The sequence below is a fragment of the Gymnogyps californianus genome, chromosome 8, assembly GCF_018139145.2.
Source record: "Gymnogyps californianus isolate 813 chromosome 8, ASM1813914v2, whole genome shotgun sequence".
Classification (NCBI taxonomy): Eukaryota; Metazoa; Chordata; class Aves; order Accipitriformes; family Cathartidae; genus Gymnogyps; species Gymnogyps californianus.
Genome location: NC_059478.1, coordinates 25,023,326 through 25,036,089, shown reverse-complemented (window position 1 = coordinate 25,036,089; position 12,764 = coordinate 25,023,326). Strand labels below are relative to the sequence as shown.

The window sequence follows — 12,764 nt, the reverse complement described above, 5'->3', positions numbered from 1 at the left end:
ACTCCCCCGAAGGGCAGAGCGATTCTCCGTGGGCACACAACGGTTGGGAGGCAGAGGAGACCCCACGGCTCTGGGCTGCGGATGGCAGGGAGCAGGTCCGGATGCTCGGCACGGCTGCCCTGGCAGTCACCGGGGATTGCTCACCCCATCCCCAGGCTGGGATGGGGCCCCTCGCTCTCCCCGCATCACCAGCAGCTCTGGACCCCGCAGCCACCTGAGCCCCGAGCCCCCTGGGGCTGCATGATCCCTGGGCGAGATTTGGGGGTGCCTGCGGACCCCGATCCCGAGCTGGGCTGAGACCCTGGACCCGCCCTGGAAGCGGGGCATTGCCTCACACCCTCCTCTCCCCAAATCCTCCCCGCCGCTCCCCTGCCCAGCCACATGTCCCTGGTTCACTCCCTGCACCGAAGCCAATTTCCTCCAGCTCAGAAACTTTATTGCCCCCTCTGTAAGGAATATACAGCGTCTATTTAACATAAAATAAAACTCTAAAGCAAACAATGAAGTTTCAATAAAACAGAGAAGCCCGCGGGTCTCCAGGCCCCCCTCTCCCAGCTGTATTAGCAGCTCTGCTCATGAGAGGGCGTGCGGAGCCCGGCTCAGATGGCTCCGGCGGGGAGAAACATGCTTTATAGCCGCCTGTTGTCATCTAACGTGAACCCTCCTGCTGGATTATTTATTTATGTATTAGACATGGATCAAATTGGTTAAATCCGAGTGAGAGGCAGTAATGCACAATAAAGCAGCCGGCGCTGGATACGAGGGGGCTGCGTGCACCATGGCCTTCCAATCAGGAGCCAAAAGGTGCCATTTTATGGCTCCTAACGATGGCAGAGCCCAGTTAAATGAATCCCCATTAAAGGAATAGACCTTCTCAAAGTATAAAACATTGGTGTGAGCGGCTTTACTGGGTCCCTGCTGCTCACTGTATAACTGCCTGGCGCAGGCATTTAACGAGAGGAAGGGTCTGAAATAAGTTTGAGAGTCACCTTGGCTCATCCTTGCCTTCCAGAAGGACACAGCGTACGTGCCTGGCGGGAGCGGGGCTGTCACCGGGACATTACCTGCCCTTGTCTTCAGCCTCCCTATAGGAGATGGGGGAAATGGAAGCACGAGGGGCAAGTAGGGGCAGGACAGTGCTAAGGGGCATCCCCTCCTCAGCTTCTCCATCCACTGGGAACTCTCCCATTTGCAGAGCCAGGAGGAAAACTCAGCTGGTCTCTCTTCCAAACTTGAGCCGCTCCTGACGGCTCCCGGGCAGAGCCCTGGCAGACCCCAGGCGCCTCGCCTCCACATCCCTACCACCCTTCTGCTGGGGAGGACACAGCGTGCAGCCCATGCAACTGGGAACATCTTCCTCTCTCCTCCTTCCCTTGTGTTTAAATAATGCCCAGAACCCAACCCAAACCCAAACAACCAGCTCCAGCTGACCCTTGCGGGAAAGGTCGGCATTTCAGTAATTCCACCTTCCTCTTGGAGCTTTTCCACTTTTGTGTAGTGGGAGCCCAAAATAGCCCAGGAGCGTCCCCTACCACCTGCTATTTATAACCCCAACTTCACAGCAAAACAATGGAGCTGTCCGAGTCTCCCTCCCAAAATAAACAGGCAGCCTTTGAGCGGACGGGAAATCCTGCTGGATCCCGGCTGTGGGGTGTGCAGATGGACGGGTAAACAGGCTGCCCTCCGCCCTACCGCACCACATCCCCGCTCCCAGCCCAGGCCACTGCCATGGGGCCCACGAGCCCCCCTCGCCTGCCACCCACAGCTTGGGCTGGTGGGGCAGGGATGCTCTCGGCAGCACTGGAGGGTGAATCGGAGGTTGAGCATCCCCAGGTCTCTGCTCTCCGGGGAGCCCAGGGGTGTTTGTTTGCTGGGGGAGGTGATGGAGTGTCCTGGACCGCTGCGCTGGGTTGGGCAGCCCCAGACCAGGAGGTGCAGCTGGGGTCCCTCCTGGGGACCAGCTCTGTTGCACCAGGTTGGTGGCTGTTTTAACTTCCTGCACGCCCAGGTCCTCACTCCCTGCTTGTTCTTCAGGACTCTTGCATGGGGTGCATGTTCCTAAGCAGAGGTGGCTTTGGATTTCAACGGCTGGGGCAACCAGGAGGGATCTCAGGCCATGGGAAGGAGCCTTGCTGCTTTCCATGGCCACTCCCAACCCCAGCCCAGGCCAGCAGGAGAAATGAGCAGCAATGGCCTTACCCACCAGCTACACCAACGACACGGTGATGAATTTGTGCCAAGGAAGGACGTGACAGCTGTCACCCCGCATCCCTGTGACAGCCGGGGAAGATCCCCTTGCTCCAGTGAGTGCGGGAGGCTGGTGCTTGCACTGAAGCAAGGGCTTCCAGAGGGGCAGGAGAACAGGGACGCGGACACGCAGCCAAGTCCCTGATGTACAGATTGCAAAGCAGGAGACAGAAGGAGCCCCGGCTCCTGGCCCAAGGGGCTGACAACCACGCTTTTGCAGGAGCAGGGCTAAGTGCGAGTGACAAGCAGAAGGGAGGGATCATCTCCTGTGCCAGCAGGACACCTACGCAAGCCTCCCCAGGTCTGCGAAACCCGCTGCATGCCTGCAGTGTCACAGAGGCTGCCAGTGGGATGCGTCTCCCCAAATCAGTGGCATCTGCATCCGCAGCATGCCCCAGAGCCTGGCACACGCCCACGCTGTGGTGTCTTATGCCGGGCAGCAGTACCCAGCTCTGTGGTGTGGGATGCTGGGTTGTGGGGAGGGAGAGGATGGGCATCACGGGTCCTTGGGTTTTGTTTGTGAATGCAGAGGTGGAGAGAGATGTATACATCCCACCTCTCCTCTCCGGAGCAGGGACATCCTGGTACCTATGAAAAAGCAAAGGATGCTGCACTGTGTGTGCAGCTGGACCGCGCTGGGGTGTAGGTGCTTACCCTGCTCGAGGGAGCGGAGGGCATTGATTTGCCCAGGGCAAAACGAAAGGTCCATATCCCTGAGCGGGCTGGACCCGCGGCTGCCCCAGCAGCGAGTGCTCCCCACTCTTCCCTCCCTGCCCTGTGCCAAACCCGCTCCTGGGAGACCCTGAATGGCTCTTTTCAGGCTTTTGTTTTTTGGCAGCTGTGTTTTTGTTTTCTTTGCCCCTCTCTCTCCCCTTCACTCTCTGGTTACTCGGTAGGCTCAGCTCCAGTGTTTACCCTCCTCGGCTCTGCCGTGCTTCCCCCACTGCTGACCCCCCGCTCACCAGTGCCAGAGAGATGAAAAGGCAGAGCCTTGGTGCTCCCGCTGTTTGCACGGTCTCCTGGGCTCCGCGGAAATGTTTAACTCCAAGTGTTGAAACCGAATATTTCCTGCTCTGAAAGCAGAGGGCTCGATGCACAGACGCACCCCTGCGTGGAGGAATTTGTCCACGGGCTCCGTCGGAGGGCGTCTGCAAACGGATCCCAGCCCAGGCGGGGACTGAACCGAACCCTCCTGATCCCGCTGGGGATCGAAGGCCAGATCCTGCCCTCAGTAACACCAATACGGATCCAACATAATTCCCCTGAGTCCTCTGAGTCAGGCCTGATTCACTGCAAAGCAACTGCTAATGGGACCTGGGCTCTGGGCTGGGAGCTGGGCTCAGGTACCGGGGATGCAAGCGTGGCACTGAAAAGGTGTGAAGGCATGAAGCCATCCCCGCTCCCACCCTGCGTCTGTGCCCCGGAATGGAGGCTGACAGCACCGCAAGGCGTTTGCAGGCCAGGGCTGGGTCACTCGGAAGGGAGAGCTTTCCCCTCACAAGCAGAATGGGAAATGCTGTTTTGGAGAGCATTTAAGTGAGAAAAAAAGGGACCCAGCCCGCCGACAGCCATGACAGCACATGACGTATACAGCCCCTTGTCACTACGCAGCACAGAGTAAACAATGCTCCCAAGTCACTCTGAATGAGCAAAGTTTACAAGGCGTGAGGGCTCGCTGTGCCCAGGAGCTCAGCAAGTTGCCAAATGAATGAAATAAATTGCTTATAACTCAATTGCTCAGCTCCGCTGACGGCTTATTGCACAGCCAGGTGCCTGCCCAGGGACTGGCACTGTGGGTGGCACAGGCGGTGGCAGCGGGTACGGAGCACTGATGGGGACACGTTCCCTGCTGGGGATGCATTCGCTCTTTCCTAATAGCCCTTCGCTGGTCAGACCCCAGGGGATCTGCCCAGGTTTCGGGTCACCTTCTCCCCACGCTGTCCTTCCTCACGGCCATCCAAAACTTGCCCCTGGGAGGACCAGCTCTTCTCTCCCAACTCCTAATTTCTCCTATCTCAAACTGTTTTCCACTTGTCTGAGTACCAAACTCCCCCTCCTACAAGATGCCTCCCTCCATCTCGCCCTCCTGTTTCCTCTCTCTCCCTCTTAAACACTCCATCATTTAAACCCAATCAAAGCCAGTTGATCTGAAACTCTTCTGAATAGAAATGACCCCATGCTGGGGCCCCACGGCCCCGCACGCTGCTTCGGGGGCCGTGCTGAAACCAGGTGGGTGGTAATGGAAGTGCTGACACAGGCTCCTTGATAGCATCGCCACTGCCAGCGCCTATAATAATCCCTCCCGGCTCCCCCGCAACTCAGTTTCCGCGGCGATTATTTTCCATTCGATGATGGGCTTGCTGTTATTTGTGTACTGATAGCAGATATCTTGTGTGACAAGCCTCCTTTCCTTCCAGCTCAAAAAACAATAATTCAAAGAAAGCCCCATATTAGCTTGGAAATAGCCAAACGCTCGCTCTTCTCGCGGCGAGCCCGTGCCGCAGCCGATGAGGCTCACAGAGCCCTGACGGTAAGTGGCAGCCAAGGGGCTGCGCCGCAGCCAGGGGAGGATGACAACGGTGGGGCGAGGAAGGCGGAGATGGTTCATGTGTCAGTGCAGAGCAACCCAGAATAACAGCAGAGGCAAAAAGTATTTGTTAATAAGGTGAGGGAGCAGGAATGATGTTGCTCATCGCTCTCCCATCTCCCCGTTATTTACTGGTGTGCTCCCAGTGCCATCCCCATGCGGCTGCATCCTGCCTGCTGGGTGCCGCCTTGGATCCTGCTGGTTTTGACTGGGGCCAAAAGGTATGTGGCCCCCAAAAACCTCCACAGGGGGGTGGCTTGAGGTCAGGGCATGTCCTGCTCCTTCCAGCAGGGCCTTCCCCTCCCTCGGGCTCCTGGCTGGCTGTGGGATGCAGACCTCGGCTGTGTGGGATGCAGATGTTGGCTGTGTGAGATGCAGACCTCAGCTTGCTGCCCAGAACCAGGCACCCTGGATCTGGCCCCTCCTGCACTTGCTCTGCACAGGGCGGTGGAGAGCCAGCCACTCAGGACAGCAATGGGCAGTGAGGTGACTGCAGGTTCGTCTGCTGTGGCTGGGTTCAGCATCTGGCCGTAACCGCGTCCACAGCACGACCTAATTCTGCAAACACCCCACAGTGCAGCGAGCACATCCAGATCACCGAGGAATCACCCTGCGCCGAGCAGACCTGCCCTTCCCTGGAGCATGTGCGTTTTGGAGGTCTGTGCAGGCGGAAAGGGAGCAGAGGTCTGGAAAAGTGGCTTTTCATGTAAGAAAAGGCTTTTGAGGAGTCACTTCTCCACTCCTGCATCACAGTGCAAAGCTGCTGCAGGGCACCAGCAGAAGCTGGACTCGGATTGTGCTGGGCACGGCATGGGGCCACTCCTGCCTTGAATCTAGCAGAGAGGGGCACAGGGATGGGTGACAGCTGGTTTTAGACAGCTGGGGTGTATAAAACACATAGAGGCACAGACAGACCGAGGGACCTCTACAACCTCATGAGCAAACTGGGGCACAGCGAAGAGCTGAACTCAGCCCCCTGCATCCCTGCCAAGGGCCTGATCCCCAGCACTGCTCCCTCCTAAGGTGCCCAGGCTGCCAAGCAGCTTAGAAAATACACCTGCTTCTCCTGAGGCTAAAAACTACGGAGGGATCCGAGGCAGAAAAGCTTGCTAAAATATTGATTTCCTTCCAAAGAAAAGAGTTGCTCTTGTAGCTGCCTCTCCAGGCAAGCTGGATACTGGCGAGGACTGGTGTAAACTGGTGCAGTGCTGCTGCCACACAGCTAATGCCAGCTGGGGTGATCCCATGGGTCGCTCAGTAAAAATGCATGCTCAAACCGCACCCTGGGCTCTTCAGAGGCTGTTGCACGTCCCGTTGGGTCCGGCACCATGTTTCTCATGGCGGCTGGCAGCCTGGCAGCGAGGAGAGGTGAGGAGCCCCTCCGAGCATCCGACCCCACCGCTCGTGATCCCGGCCCTGGCTCTCCATCTGCGGAGATCACGGCTGCCCGGTGCAGGGCAGAGGAAGATGGATTGAGCTGGACAATAATTTAAGAAACTGAGTGAGTCTGTACATCCAATCACTTTACAAATCAGGGGAAAAGGAGAGAGGAGGAAAGGCAGGAGCGGGGGGAGAAGTGAAAAGGCCGCGCAGGGAAATGCATCACAATTACTGTCTCGGCTCTAATGAGGAGCCTGTCATGAGGCTGTCATCCTGCGGAAAGCCACCTACTCAGAAAGATTCAATAAAAAAGTAGCAGAGAGATAAAAAAGAGATATATTTCAGCCCTTGCTAATATTCTTTTCATTTGTCCCAGCACAAAATAAGATACTGCACTTAACCGGCTCGGTTAAAATGAAAAGGGGGGGGTGGGAAGGGAGCAGCATTGATCAATACCACTAAAAGCCGGGAGACACGGTGATGGAGTGCAATTTTTTTGTCTGTGCTGAAGCATAGCAGAGGCCCGGGCGGGGTAATTTATGATTCGCACGCATGCTGGCTAACTAGAGGCTGACAAGACAATGAATCCTCGATGAGAGGGACGCGGGCCGCCGGGAGAGCTGGAAAGGGAGAGCATGACAGGGACCTGGAAGGGAGCGGAGAAGAGGAGGGCTGGGACGGGCTGCGGTCCCATCTCCCCACGGCGCTGCTCCTGGGCTCAACGCAGCTCCGCAGAGCAGAGCAGAAACACCTCCCCGGGCTTCACAAGAGAAAAATAGAGAAATGCTGAGAGCAACCCAAGGGGCTGTGCTGCCTCCGTCCCTGCCCTCTTCCCTTGCGGCTCCCAGCCGGACAGGCTGCCCGTGCCAGCTTCCCGCAAGGAAGGACATCAGTGCCCGGCTGTGACCTGCGCTGGGCTGGAGATGGACCAAACAGGGAGAGCGGGGACCAGGGACAGAGACAGATGATCCCTTCTCTGCTGCAGCTTCTCTGATGGGTGCTGGTATGAGTCTGGGCAAGGTCAGGACCACAGAGTTGGACCTTCCCGCTGCCACCCATCCTCTGCTCTGGCAGCGAAACTGAAGCCTCCTCCAACCCACTGCCTCGTCTCCAAAACACACAAGTCCTGGGGAGCAGCTGGGTCTCCCCAGCATCAGTGGGTCCCTGGCTTCAGCAAACATGGCATAACAGAAGCGGTCCTGGGGGAATCCTACAGCTCTGTCCCTCCAGCCTGGGGGATCTCCTGGAGCATGATGCACCTCCTTCCCCCCACATCCTTGCGCTGCCCTCCATCCCATGGGTCTTGTCACGCCATGCAGCCAAGACTAGCCAGGCTGTGGACAAACCACCCAGAGCCAGTGGGACCCAGGGACCATGCCTGCAGTTCTGCAAACTCTGTGGCCCACAGCCAGTCCTTCCTCAGCGGGGTTTGCAAAATGAGGCACTGGGACCCAGCACGCTCCCCAGCAGGCAGGCAGCCAGGCAGGAGAACCCAGGGCTCTCTTGCTGCCTGTGCCGTGTGTGCAGTCATGGCTGGACGGAGTGCAGGGAATGGCTCTGCCTCCTCACAATCCCTCCTCCTCCTCCTTGGCTGACCGGCATGCCTGGGGCTGTGCATCCAGGGCTGGCAGCCGGGTGACATTTACCAGCGGGCCTGGCCTGTGGCCCTGTTTGCTGTTACAAGGGTCACTTTTCGTCCCTTGTTGAACCAGTCCCCTGAGCTGGGGTTCCTGCTGGTCTGGTGGGAGAGGGTGGAGAGGAGCAGCTGTGTAGCTGCATTGCCAAAGTGTGCCTTGATTATCGATGCTCTGCATCAGCTCTTGGGATGTAAAGACCTGGAGCAAAATACCTTCTTTAGCTGCCAAAAAATAACGGCAATGGGAACAAGAGAAGGTGGGAGTTTCACAGGAACATCCCTGTGTCTGGCTGGGAGCCCGTAAGAGAGCTAGGGTCTGATGTCCTAGACAGTTTTGGGGTCTGCGCCATGCCCTGATTGCTTCATCCATACCAGAAACTGGGACGCGGTCATGAGCAGGAGCGACAGCCCTGCACAGGGGCTGGGGGAGCACTGGAGGGCTTTTCCCTCCTGGCCTCATTCCACTGTCACACATCCCAGCTGGCTGCAAAACCTGCAGGACGATCCTGCACCGGACTGCGGCTGCTCAGCTCTCACATGCCCCATCCTCCTGCTCCTCTGGGTCCTCAGCGAAGGATCCAGCCGCATCCTGAGAGACAGGATCAGCCTGGAAATGAGACTCTGTCTTCACCATTGGCAGTGAAATTGGGGTGGCGGACCACCCCACTGCCAGCAGGCTGGGGGCTTGCTGTGCGTCCCCCCACAGCCCAGCGAGGTGCCCCGAGAGGGCCTCCAGCCCCATCCTGCCCCTGCAGCAGATGCTCGCAGGCAGCCACGTGCTCCCATGCCCTTGACTTGGAGGGCAGACCGTTAAGTTGGTGATATACTGATACGCCTATGATTCGAAGGGGTGATGGGGCAGAGTCCTTCCCTGCCTCCCACCCACTCCCTCCCCCCTACTTTCCGGCTCCTCTCCTCCCTCGGGGGTGTGTGGGGCACATATCGAAAACACAGATATTGAACTGTCAAAACTATTTCCTACAAGAAAATAGATTCATCAGCTTGCAGCACGCAGGGTCATTGCCACATTTTCCCCTCGCGCCAGCACCTGCACATGCCGGCGCATACCCAATGCCTCTTCGCAGCACCGGCACTTTAGCTTGTAGCTCAGGGCCCTTAAGTGACTTTGAGAAATGGATAATCGATTATAATTCCACGGGCCTCTCTGCAGATTTATCCAGAGAATGTATAAAAGCCAGGGATTGGGAGAAGCGGGTCCTTCTGGCCAACACGTCGATTGCCTGCGCTCTCCGTGCCCAGCTCGGAAAATCGCATCCCGAGCACGACTCTGTTTAATCCATCAGTACACAATCAATGCACTCTGTAATCAACTCTTGATCACTTAATTTTACACATGTTGGCTGAATCCCTTTGTTTAATCACTAGATCAGGCCGCCTTGTTGCACTGCCCCCTCCCTGCTTAACCCTCCCTGACCCTCGTCCCCCCCCGCCGGCATCACCAAACGCAGCCTGGAGCCTTCATTTCACCTTGAGGAAGAGCTCCCGTGAATTTAGAGAGCTGTGAGATGGCAAAGGAAGGGCAGAAAGGAAAACAGAGGGAGTGAAAAAATAACACCAGAGAGAAAGAAAATATTTTCCCTTCTGTGTCTTCCTAGAGCTTGTCCCAGCCATTTCCACCCACATAACAGAAATCTCCGCTGGGATTTAAAAGGGGGCTAGATGTTGGGATATGTGCACCGAAGGCCTGCAACATCCCAGGGAGAACGGGCACATCAGGGTGTCACTGGGCAGATACACCAGCACATGATGGGCACTCATCACACGGCTCCCCCGGCTGCATCTAGCCCCTCCAGCATCCTCCCCACCCCGTTATTATTTTGACTGTTTTAGCAGCCGAGGCCATTACGAGCATCGGTTCTTGATCTTTCCCTCCCAGAGGCATCCTTGGGAACATCGCTCCCATCTCGCCGGGGTTCATCTTCCTTTTTATGGCAAGAGCATGACCCTCGGGTTGCGAATGCATGTAAACGCAGCTATTTGGCATTTTTAGCATGATTTGTGTCGCTAGCCTGATGCCACCTCACCCTTCACATGTGCTCCACCGGCACGCCAGGGTCAGCATCCAGAGGATGCTCATAGGTGGAGATGTCTGACTGCCCGACATTGAAATGCGCTGGGATTTTGCATGCGTGAGCCTCATCCTGCTGTCGAACAACCCTTTCCAAGAAGATTTTGTTGCATTTTAATTGTGTGATGAGAACCTGAAGGCTCAGAGATAGGGGGACCACATACTTGCAATGCAAACGTGGACCATTTTGACCGGCCACGTAGGTCACGCAGCACGTTCCTCCTGCTCGAGCAGTGCAGCCGTCATTCATAACCCAGTTAAATCTTCCTTTTTAAAGAGGCCTTGATGCCGCCTCTAATTTGGCACGTGGAGTAACTGCTGCTCATGCTTGCAAGAATAAACGATGGGATATGCTTGAACAAGAGGGATCTGGAAGCGCAATTGCCAGGGGAGTGTGCAAATGTTAGCTTTGCACAGGAAACTCGCACAAAACTGCGTGTTGACACCAAGAGGCCAGTTGTAGAACAAAGCAGGCGCGGATGTTTAAAGAGAATTCCAGTTGCTATCCTATAGCAAATAGTCTTCAAAGAGCCCCTGGAGCTCTCGGCTTCTCAGCATGGAAAGAGGAGCTTGTACAAGATGAAACGCAAATAAATAGTTTACCATAGAAAAGATATCCAAGGCAAAGAGTGAGATGCAAGTTTTAGATCTCACATTAGCCAGCTGGGGTTTTATTGGTCCCCAAGTAAAAGCTGTAAATAAAATACAAACCTAACCTGCGTATTGTCAAACTACATTTAAAAAAACCCCCAACTTAATTGCACTCAAGAGCACCAAGGGGCGAACTGGGGCTCGGTGCATCATAAGGCAGCCCGCAGAGCTGTTAGTAAAGTGTAAATCCAAGAGCTGGACAAGTGGAGCCTTTTACCTTGGGATCTGCTGACAGGCACAGATTACCCCGGCTTTGCTAATGTAGCTCATTCCTGCCCCAGAAACTCTTGGTAAGGGGTTAGTAAGAACAGCGGGAACAGAAAGCTCTCTCCTCTGCTCACACTGACATCAGTGCCAGGGAGGAAGGATGAGTGGTGGGTGGAATGCTGAGACCCTGTCTCCTTGTTTCCAGGCTCCTGCCTGGCCATAGGGAGCAAAGGTGATGCTGCACTTCAAGGAGGCACAGCCTGGGTGACAGGGACAGCGGCTCCAACCAGAATTAGCCAGCAGGGAATCGGTGAGCAACCAGAGCATCTTCCCCTCCTGTCCTGGCTGCTGAGGGCTCCCAGGGGCTCCTGTGCCAGCTTCTGCAGTGCTGCTGGGGAGCTCCAGAGCAAGGACAGGTCTTCCCTCCATGTGAGGCTCTCATCCCTCCTATGAAGACCTTAGCTGCTCTTTTCATCCACTTTTCCTTTCCACTGCATTAATTGTTTAAACCTTAATATATGCTGGTATGTTGACAACATCAAAACTAGCCCACCTGGCTCAGTTTAAGGAACCGCTCTTCCCAGCAGATCCACACTTGGGATCTGGTCTGGGCTTCACCTGACCACAGTCTGCAGGGCTTTTTCCCCAGGGTCTGCACTTGTTCAAGGCAGTCCGACTTCCACGGGAACAGGCAAAGCCAGACCAGGTCACTCTGTCCCCAGAGTCCCTGGTCAGGGGATCAAAGGGTCAGCCTGCCTGGGGTCTGCCACCAAACCAGAAATGGGACAACTTGCTTTGACCAGGAGTGATGCTGGGCTGTACGACAGTTGCTCTTCAGCCAGCCCCTTCTGCCCATCCCTACTCCTCTTCCTCATCCCCTGGCACAACACGCACTGTTTGGGTTGGGGTCCTGCTGTGCAGGAGCAGGGCAGGATGAGGCCTCACAGACACGTCCAGGGGACCAGGCAGCATCTCTCCCACTAGCACTGCTGGGGAGAGGGTTGCACCAGCCAAGCTGCCCTCACACCCCATGGAGCAGACCCTTCCCATGGCCAGGCAAACCCCACACAGATTTATTTGCTGCCTCCAGACCACTCTCACAGGCACATCACAGGCAATCAGGGATGATGCCCTGCCCCAGAGAGCTAAGTGCCCAAGCGGAGCATGCAGGAGGGGAACCCAGGCAGAGACGGGACGTGCCCGGGTTGGGAGAAGAAGATAATGTCAAAGCTGGGGATGGGTTTACAAATCCTGTCCCAGCAGCAGTGAACCCTCTAGGAAGAGCAGGAGAGACCTCGCTGCAAGCCACCACAGAGGAGACCAAACACAGGGCCAGAGGAGAGCCTCCCCCGCCGTCACCCACATGCCAACACAGGCAATGAGAGTGTCACATCCCTTCCGCCATTTTCAGGTGGAGGGAGGGAAATACGGAAAAAAAAACCAAAAAACCAAAAACAACCTGCCAAGGACTAATTAATATTTAATTTACTGCAAAATGTACTTATTATTCCCAAGTAATTGGCCGACTGCACAGCTGTGACCACTAATGAATAGAGGGGGGACAAGATGCAGGGACAGGAGGCGGGCGGGGGAAGCGCAGGGGTGGTGTTGTCTTTGATCAGACCCTGCTGCCTGCCTTTAATGTGCATAATAAGAAAACTTAAACAGCTTTGATTTTTTTTTTTTTTAAGATCTAAAAACGGCCGTGATGCCACTAATGGATTGCGTTTAGCTTATTGCACTGTAATCGCCCTATTATCGCTGTAACTTTAACGAGGGGGGAAAAAAGGACTTTGGAAGATGGCATTTGCAAATAGGTTGTTGAATAATACTGCTGCTAAACACAGAGAAAACAGGCGAGTCCTGCTTATTGTGATTCCTTGCATAGATTGCCAATACCTGAGGCACTCAGCATCCCCGTCTCTATTGCCACTTTTCGCTCCGTGATTGAACTATTGGCTCATTTA

General features: G+C 55.7%; 1 protein-coding gene across 3 annotated transcripts in view; it reads right to left on the bottom strand.

Annotated features, from left to right (window-relative positions):
* The window catches only part of RNF220 (ring finger protein 220), a 226,576-nt gene that overhangs the window by 89,238 nt on the left and 124,574 nt on the right, over positions 1–12,764 (bottom strand). The window lies entirely within an intron of this gene.